Source organism: Sinocyclocheilus grahami, unplaced genomic scaffold, assembly GCF_001515645.1.
Source record: "Sinocyclocheilus grahami isolate Dianchi unplaced genomic scaffold, SAMN03320097.WGS_v1.1 scaffold126.1, whole genome shotgun sequence".
Taxonomy (NCBI): Eukaryota; Metazoa; Chordata; class Actinopteri; order Cypriniformes; family Cyprinidae; genus Sinocyclocheilus; species Sinocyclocheilus grahami.
The window spans coordinates 1,803,726-1,812,259 of record NW_015505305.1 but is presented as its reverse complement, the minus strand read 5'-3'; the positions used below and the strand labels follow the sequence as shown (position 1 = coordinate 1,812,259).

Sequence of the window (8,534 nt, the reverse complement as noted above, 5' to 3'; positions counted from 1 at the left end):
GCTCGGGGACTGGAGCCCTCACTGGGCTGAATTCGGGGACTGGAGCCCTCACTGGGCTGAATTCGGGGACTGGGAAGCGCTTACGAGGAGCTGGCACTGGAGGGTGCTCTGTAGGAGCAGGCACAGCAGGGCGCTTTCGAGGAGCTGGCACAGCAAGGCGCTTTCGAGGAGCTGGCACTGGAGCGACCTCAGGGGCTGGAGCCGACTGCCTTCTCCAATTCCCCTTTAGGTTTGTGGTGAAAGGCGTGGTAGGCGGGCTTGACGGCGGGCTGGTTCTGGCTCGGGCCCGGACACTCCCCAGACACTGGTAGATCCCTTCCCTCCAGCATAGTCCCTTGGTGTCTGGGAGGTCCATGGGGCGATGGTAGTTGTAACAGAACGGAGCTGGCACTGGAGGGTGCTCTGTAGGAGCAGGCACAGCAAGGCGCTTTCGAGGAGCTGGCACAGCAAGGCGCTTTCGAGGAGCTGGCACTGGAGCGACCTCAGGGGCTGGAGCCGACTGCCTTCTCCAATTCCCCTTTAGGTTTGTGGTGAAAGGCGTGGTAGGCGGGCTTGACGGCGGGCTGGTTCTGGCTCGGGCCCGGACACTCCCCAGACACTGGTAGATCCCTTCCCTCCAGCATAGTCCCTTGGTGTCTGGGAGGTCCATGGGGCGATGGTAGTTGTAACAGAACAGAGAATTGATGGTGGGGTCATCCAATGCCGTCGCCGCAGCAAGCCTACAGAAATCCCAGGCGTACTCGAAGAAGGGGAGATCTCTACTGGGGCTAAGGTGGAGAAATGAGACTCTTTACGATTTCCATGACCGGGGTTGGGGTGGGGGGGGTGGGCAAGAAAACAAAAGACTTTTAAAATGAACAAAATAGGGAGAAGGAGCGCGCTTACTTTTCTGTCTTGGTCTGGTTTTCTGTCACGTTGCGCCTACAGTGAGGACCGACGAGAACACTGGAGAATCAGGATACATAGTCTTCATTGCCATTGACACCACAGGACTCACACATAGGACACAGGGATTGACGATCAATACCAGACAGGAAACGAGGGTCAGAAAACACTTTAAATACACTGAAACTAATGGGACACAGCTGGGAACAATGGAACAGAACGGGGAACACCTGGAACAAATGATAACACAATCAGGACAGGAACAGGAAGAGCAAATAAGGAAATAAACATAACAATGTTGCACGTGGGGGAAGGAAACACACATAGACACAGAACAGAGTCTGACTCTATACACCAGTCAAAGTAAAAGAATTACATGGCCTCTAAAAGCCAGTTGGAAGCAGCACATTATTTACAATCACGACATGGATGTCTTTTGCACAATTGTCATCTCACAAACACCTATCAATATCCTACTGTGTGTATGTACAATTAAAATCTGTAATTCCATATATAAAAAGGGTGATTTGTTTCTGTGATTCCCTGCCATTTATGCCATTTATAAAATACAACATGTATAGGCCTATTTTACACACTAATATTCATGAAATGAGATGAAGAGTAACAAAGTTTGGAGGAGGGTTCTAAGACCAGTGTGGCAACTCCTGAAGCCTGTTCTCCACAGAGGGTGTGTTGCTATGTGAAGGAATCAAAATAGAAAGTAGTAGGTAGAAAGCCGTATTACCTTCGATTAGTTTAAACTATGTGACTATGAAGCTGTTTTTCTTGCTGTGGATTCTGCCTGTAACCTTAGGAGGTAAGAAATCAAAATATCTACTGACATTTATTTACATGTCTGATATGTGCCTTAAAAACTCTTAACTCATTAAGTCACATTAGCACCTCAGTGGCTTTTTAAAAGAGATGACAATCACAAATGTATTTGTAATTAAATGATTAATTGTAACTTTAATTGTAAAAATGTTTAACTGTATATTACATTAATGTCAATGCTTGAACTGTTTTTTTATGTTTCTTACGGAGTTCAATATAATAGTTTTCTCAGATTTAATAATACTGTATGAATATATGTATATATATATATATATATATGTATATATATGTGTGTGTGTATATATATATATATATATATATATATAATAAAAATTGTTTATATATACATACCATTTTTTATTTTGTGTGTGTGTGTGTGTATATATATAAATATATATATATATAAAATAAAATAAAAATGTTTTGCTTTTATCCCACATCAAGAACAGTACGAGTCAGTATCAGTTTTGACTATTTAAACCACAATCAGCTGAATCAGATTTGACCTTTGATACACAAGTAAATGATTGCAGACTTGTTGGAATCACTTGTTCTATTAAACCCGAAGGTATTTTGCAAAAGCTGTTTCAACGCATTTCTCAATGGCCTCATGGAGGTCATTTTATTTGTGATTTCATTTTCATAAAAGGACTTACAACACACATGACTGTACAGGAATCGTGAATGCTGGCTGAATATACAGTAGGCCCACCTGTAGTCTTAATATGACCCTGGATGTGTATGTGTTGTTTTTCACATTGTAATTTGGTGTTTTTACAGACACTCAGGTCACCTGTATCTATTCTGAGGAATGTATGTTACCTTGCACTTCCACCAACCTTGATATCATCCACTGGTATTTGGATAAAAAAGTAGTGCATTCATTCTACCACAATCAGGACCAGCTGGGACATCAGCACAAGAACTACAAGGGAAGAACATCCCTGTTGTCGGAATCTGAAATTAAAAATGGAAATGTATCACTCTTGATAAGAAACATAAGGGTCCAAGATGAAGGCAGATACAGGTGCTACGCTGCCGATGAAAAAACTAATGATGAGAAGTATGTGGTTGTGTCAGTGAAAGGTGAGAACGAGGATTTCTGAAACTCTTTAAAAAAAAAACAAGATCTTTGACTGCCCAGAGGAAATTGTGTTGCTTAGAAGTTTCTCTTTCATCACTTGTTTCATGTGTAATGCTGCCTTCTAGATTGCTTGATTCTGATTGGTCAATCACAGAATAGAGTGCATTAGTGCTCGCCCAGTCTTGGTTACGGAAGTATTTTTTCCCATTCATTTTTTAAAAGTCTTTATTAAAACACTAAGGCCTAGTTTCACAGACAGGGCTTAGATTAAGCCAGGATTAGGCCATAGTTCAATTAGGACATTCATGCCTTAGAAAAAAAAACATGTGGTGTGCATCTTGAGACAAATCAATGGTACTGACATATTTTAAGAAATGTCAGTGCAAGTTTATTTCAGTTAAAACAGCTCAGACATGCATTTTAGTCTGGGACTAGCCTTAAATCTTGTCTGTGAAAGCAGGGGTATAAGCCATAAACCAAGCTAAGCAGCTACGAGGTGAATCACATCATTACACATTTTTATTTAAGGCCAAATTTATATGAAAATTGGACAAAAAGATAAAGGTACAAAACTATTTGACAGTTTAAGTGAGTGAAAGAACTACAATCCTGTGAACAGTGCTGGGTAGTAACTAATTGTATATGTAATTACGTAATCAGATTCCAAAAATTAAGAACTAACAAATTTGCATTATTTCTTATTCAGATTTAATGCAGGGATTCCCAAACTTTTTTTTCAGCTGAACCTCTTTCACCTAATATATTTACTTGAAGTAGCCCTGAAATTTTAAGGTAGTCAGTTAATTATTAAATAACACATTTGCATGTTCAGGCTTCTCTGAGGTTGGATAATGGTCACATGACATGCAGGTAAACAAATATTTAATCTTTTTTAGTAAGTGTTTTATTTTGATTGTTGTTATTTTAAAGAGATTTATTTTCATTTAAAAAAAATTAGGATTCAATTAATTATTAGCTTTTCATTAAATTCACAAACTCCTTGCATTTCCTTCATGAACTCCAGTTTCAGAAAACATTATGCAACATTTAATGCACTTCATGCTACTAATAGCAATGAATGGAATTCTCTTTGTATTTTATATCAATATTGTACAATACTATTTAAATCAATGTAATAAACAAGTTAGTAACAAGTTAGTTTTAGTAATCTAAAAGTAATCAAAAAGTAGTCTGATTATATTACCTAAAATGTGTAATGTAATGAATTATATTATTTTTGTCATGTAATTTGGAATCAGTAATCGACTACAATTTGTAAGTAATATACCGACACTGCCCGTGACGCATTGCGATTGACATAATTAAATAAAATTTTATAAGAAAATATGCATATACAAATATTTAAGTATTCTGAGAGCGTAGGAAGACGACTCGATTGCAGCACCAATATGATCTAAAATCATCTATTCCTTCTTTTTTGTTGTTGAGAAAACATCACAAAATAATTGTTATAACTGTTTTGCTATATGTTTATATTTTTAGCTCCAGCTAAATCAGTGAACATCACATTAAAAGGTGATACAGTCATCTGCAGCACCAGTGGAGTTTATCCAGAACCAAAAGTCTTGTGGTCCTCAGACCCTCCAGCAAAGGAGTCGCTGAACAATGTCAGCCAAGCAGAAGATAACCTGTTTACAGTGACAAGTCAACTGAAAGTGGATGCCATCACAGATACCTACACATATAACTGCTCGGTAACTACTAATACATACAGCTATACAGCTAGTTTGAAACAACAAGGTAAATTCACAGATTTTTTTTTTGTTACAGTGTCACAGAATATATATATGATGTTCTGTAAGAGAAAACGTATACATTTTAAATGATTATAAAGTTACATTTTGAAGTACAGAGATTTTTGGTCAAATTCCTATTTTTAATGCATAATTTAACTGTTTTTATTTAGCTGCTTCAGAACTCTCCAAGAATGAGTTCATTTTCAAATGTCCAGTCACTAAGGACTTCAACTACACTCTCATCTTGAGTTTTTCCACCACCATCCTGAGTTATGACGGCAAAACCTCTATGAAAAACATCTCTGAGCAGTGGAGGGATAAAGTTACCTTTCATCCAGAAAATGGAAGCATTACACTCTCTCATCTTAATCAAGAGCAACTGGGAACATACACATGTGAAAGTGCTACAGCCCAGTACAGATACATCACACAAACCAAAGTCCAATCAAGAGGTATATCAACATTTCTACTATCTAGAATGTTTCAAATTTGTGTATCTACTAATCAATCAAACAGACACAAAAGAAAAAAACTATGAAGCAGACAAAAATGTGACCCTGGACCACAAAACCGGTCACATTTTTGAAATTTAGATTTATACATCATCTGAAAGCTGAATAAATAAGCTTTCCATTGATGTGTGGTTTGTTAGGATAGGACAATATTTGGCCGAGATACAACTATTTGAAAATCTGGAATCTGAGGGTGCAAAAAAATCGAAATATTGAGAAAATCGCCTTTAAAGTTGTCCAAATGAAGTTCTTAGCCATATAGCATATTGCTAATCAAAAATTACGTTTTTATATATTTATGGTAGGAAGTTTACAAAATATCTTCATGGAACATGATCTTTATTTAATGTCCTAATGATTTTGGCATAAAAGAAAAATCTATAATTTTGACCCACACAGTGTTTTTGTGGCTATTGCTACAAATATACCCCAGCGACTTAAGACTGGGTTTGTGGTCCAGGGTCACAAATGTGTTGAATGTGGTCATAGCACTTGAGACGTCATTTAAAGAGAATTGATCCTCCTTTCTTTCCGTACAGGTTTGGGAATGAAAGTCTACGTAATTATCTGCGTTAGTATAGGCCTAGCCATTTTTCTTATTGCTCCAATTGTTTATGCTGTAAAAAAAAGAAAGAAAAGGGTAAGTTCATTTATTGTTCTTTTGTTGTTATATCATTATCATTATTTTATTTATTTTAAATTCATTTAAAAAAACATGCAAAAGAGCTTTGAGTTCAAAATGTTTTCATGTTATTTGAATGAATCTGCCTTCCTCACTTTCTCAGTTTTAAACTTGAAACTGTATGTGTTTACCTCAGTATGCTAACCTGAAGCTAAACTGCCATGTGTTTTCACACAGAGACCTTCCGATGCTAGAAATTCCAGCGAAACATCAGATTCTGGCCAGGAGATGGAGAAGTTAAATGGAAGCAAAGACCATTAAAAAGAGCAAATGTGGCTTATCTCTTCAAGTCCAGCACAGTCATGGAGATGGATTAACAAAACCTTACATAGCCTACTCTAAATGAAACGTATTATGGATGAAAACTGACAAGGAAATCCAGTACCTGATCTTTAGTATTTACATTTATTATTCAGGACTTATTAAATGAGGGTAAGTAAGCCTGAAGATGAATAAGAAGACTTTTGAAGGTGAAAGCATACCAGGAGTAACCAGCGAGTGCAATGAGCCCGAAAACCCGGTTATGAAACACTTTTATTTATTTATTTAAGCTTTGGATTTGTTTTCAGTCTGAAGATACATTTCAGTGAACATCACTGAAGCAGTCACTCCCTCGACTCAAATGTCCTTCTAAACTCACAGCCAAGTTACAGACAATATTTTCTGTATACTGAAGCTTTTCTTCTAACTTTCTCATTTTTAACATATTTTAGCTCTGTCAGAAGCGGATAGATGAGATTCCAGTCATTAATCTATTGTCTCAGGGCCTTGACATGCAGAAAACAGGGCCCGTATTCACAAAACATGGTTGCTATGGATGATGTCAGCATATTTACTAACTATGCACACAGTGATTGGCTGATAGTCTCTGTCAGAGATTTAGTCATAGAAATATTGAAGAGTGCAATATTATGTTGCCATATTCAAATAAAGGTTTAAAAATAAAACTGCTAATTGCCACATTCAAATAAAGATTTTAAAATGCAGGATACGTGTCACTAATTAAACAAGTAGGCTATATGTTCAGCTAATTGTCAGCCTCTTACATGTGTGCTTCTCATAATTAGTGAATATGCATATAAACAGCCTTTTAATTAACGGAGTAGAATAATCATGGCTGATGAGTCCTCTACACCAGTGAATCTCAACCTTTTGGCCCCAGTCCAATTCAGAACCATCCTCAAGGACCCCCAGAACAAAATGGACTCGTATCATTTGTGTCTTTGTGAGGACCAAACGCAGTCAAGTATAATTCAAGTTAGCTGACTTGCTGGATTTTTCTTCTCTATGGGAACATGTCATGTCAAAATATACAAAACTTATACAAAAATTCATACTTTATATAGACCTCCTGGCCTTATGTCAAGGACCACTAGGGGTCCATGGACCCCTACACTCTTAAAAATAAAGGTGCTTCAAAAGGTTCTTCAAGCAATGCCATAGAAGAACCATTTTTGGTTCCACAAAGAACCATTCAGTCAAAGGTTCTTTAAAGAACCATCTCTTTCTTACCTTTTTGTAATCTGAAGAAACTTCTTTCGCCACAAAGAAACTTTTGTGAAACAGAAAGGTTCTTCAGATGTTAAAGGTTCTTTATGGAACCATTTAGACAAAAAGGTTCTTCTATGGCATCGTGAAGCACCTTTATTTTTAAGAGTGTGGTTGAGAAACACTGCTCTACACTACTCCTAACTTTTCACAGATTTAGGAGCTAGTTTTAGAGCTAAAACGCATTGTGAAATACTCTTAGAGCAAAAATGTAGGAGTCCTAAATTCACGCCCATCATTATTTAGATTTCCTTCTAAATCGGCAAGTTATGAGCTACTTTTAGGCTTGAGATGTTTTGTGAATATGGGCCCAGATTTTTAGCAGACTCCGCAGTAATCAGGAAAACAAGTTTTGAAACCACTTTCTTAAGAGAACAAAACTTATATAACTTAGCAGAGGCAGTCCCTGAGCAATGGGCTTTATGAGGGGCAATCATGGTTTTCTGCTGTTCTTTTACATGATGATCAAACCTGTCAATTGCTGTGTTTGTTTGTTTTTTACCATCTACTATAAATTGCAGTATTCTTCAATTTAATGAAGATCGGCTTGTCTATGAAGGATGTAAATAAATATAGGCTAGATTAAAATGAGCTGTCTCATTCCATATCAGGGCTCGGTGGATCATAATGAACAAAATATGAGAAACTCTGAGTCACATATTCTCAATGATCAAGTCATAAAGGAAACCATACCTTTAACCTGAAACTGAGGCACACCTCCAGCTGTAAAACAACAACAAAACGATAGCACAAACTTTGAAACAGCTCAACATATGAAAGCTCTTGGTCTGATTGTTGCAGTACTGAATTGCAAAAAAACTTCTTAAAACTAACACGTTTTGAGACATCTCCTGAACTGTTTAACAAAACCATGAATCACACGATCCCTTTTCACTAAAAATACAGCTTTAAATTAAGAAAATGATTCAGAAATTACTTTTCAGTCAGCTGTTTGTGGTTACTGATTTATCACAAAGTGCTGCCCCTAAAAGTGTTGCACTGACAATCTGTGAGAATTTGAGAGAATGTTCAAACAGACAGGTGAAGTAAGATTAACAGGTGTCTCTTTAAAAAGCATTCACACTCAATATATAAAAATTAAAAAAAACACACAGAGTCAATGTCTAATGCATAGTTACAGTCCAGACTGATTATTTGGGACACACCCATCTGACTGGCTGGCAACTTGCCAAAACAACTATGAAAATATGTAACAAATCAGGTTCAAATAC

At 37.1% G+C, this 8,534-nt stretch overlaps 1 protein-coding gene across 1 annotated transcript in view; it reads right to left on the bottom strand.

Moving 5' to 3' along the window:
• LOC107590344 (gamma-aminobutyric acid receptor subunit rho-3) overlaps positions 1 to 1,016 on the bottom strand; it is a 20,601-nt gene extending 19,585 nt beyond the window's left edge. The window contains exon 1 of the mRNA XM_016279051.1: positions 886 to 1,016. The gene's annotated coding sequence lies outside the window, so the exon portion shown is untranslated. The remainder of the gene's footprint in view (positions 1 to 885) is intronic.
• Between the last annotated feature and the right edge of the window lie 7,518 nt (positions 1,017 to 8,534).